At 27.8% G+C, this 1,519-nt stretch overlaps 1 protein-coding gene across 1 annotated transcript in view; it reads left to right on the top strand.

Annotated features, from left to right (window-relative positions):
• LOC102677973 overlaps positions 1 to 1,519 on the top strand; it is a 349,267-nt gene that overhangs the window by 72,770 nt on the left and 274,978 nt on the right. The gene's annotated exons all lie outside the window — the stretch shown is intronic.

Genomic DNA, 1,519 nt, shown 5'->3' on the forward strand with positions numbered 1-1,519 from the left:
TACGATTAAACATTTTTTAATTCAAATCTAAACATCTCCCACCCCCAACCTCTCCCTCACTAAACAATTTACCCTGTAATCACGGTAATTAATTTATAATTACTTAACAAAATAAATCAATTTATTATAACAACAATGTTACGCGTAATAGTATTCAATAATACGCACGATATATATTTAAAACGCATAAAAAAAAATATTTCCGATAAAAATATCTATCATTGTTAACCCTATATATTCTCCCCCTTCCCCCAAAAAAAAGAAAAAAGAAAAACCATTGATCACAATCGACGATACATTATATCGAAACGATTAAACATTTTTTAATTCGAATCTAAATATCTGCCACCCCCAACGCCTCTCCCATTAAACAATTTATATTAATAATCACGATAATTAATTATTTTATAATTATTTAACAAAATAAATCAATTTATTATAACAACAATGTTACGCGTAATAATATTCAATAATACATATATATTTAAAACGCATAAAAAAAAATATTTCCGGTAAAAATATCCATCATTATTAACCCTATATATTCTCCCCCTCCCCAAAAAAAAAGAAAAAAGAAAAACCATTCATCACAGTCGACGATACATTATATCGAAACGATTAAACATTTTTTAATTCGAATCTAAAGATCGCCCACCCCCAACCTCTCTCCCACTAAACAATTTACACTAATAATCACGATAATTAATTAATTTATAATTATTTAACAAAATAAATCAATTTATTATAACAATATAATGTACTTACGAGGAGCGTCGAGCGGCACGTACGTATCGTTCCGTGTCTCGAAAACGACTACGTAAATCGATGTTTTGGTTACAAAGAACAATCGATTGTTATTATATCCCGTGCCGCGATTAATAATATTTCATGCAATGTTATCGACGTTCGTAACAATATTACGCGTAATAATATTCAATAATACGCACGATATATATTCTAAAACGCATAAAAAAAAATATTTCCGATAAAAATATCCATCATTATTAAACCTATATATTCTCCCCCTCCCTCAAAAAAAAGAAAAAAGAAAAACCATTAATCACAGACGACGATACATTATATCAAGACAATTAAATTAATTTTTTAATTCGAATCTAAAGATCCTCCATCCCCAACCTCTCTCCCACTAAACAATTTACATTAATAATCACGATAATTAATTATTTTATAATAATTTAACAAAATAAATCAATTTATTATAACAACAATGTTACGCGTAATAATATTCAATAATACGAACGATATATATTTAAAACGCATAAAAAAAAATATTTCCGTTAAAAATATCCATCATTTTTAAGCCTATATATTCTCCCCCTTCCCTCCAAAAAAAGAAAAAAGAAAAACCATTGATCACAGACGACGATACATTATATCGAGACGATTAAACATTTTTTAATTCGAACCTAAACATCCCCCACCCCCGACCTCTCCTCCACTAAACAATTTACACTGGTAATCACAATAATTAATTATTTTATAATAATTTAACAAAATA

This window comes from Apis dorsata, unplaced genomic scaffold, assembly GCF_000469605.1.
Source record: "Apis dorsata unplaced genomic scaffold, Apis dorsata 1.3 scaffold_157, whole genome shotgun sequence".
Classification (NCBI taxonomy): Eukaryota; Metazoa; Arthropoda; class Insecta; order Hymenoptera; family Apidae; genus Apis; species Apis dorsata.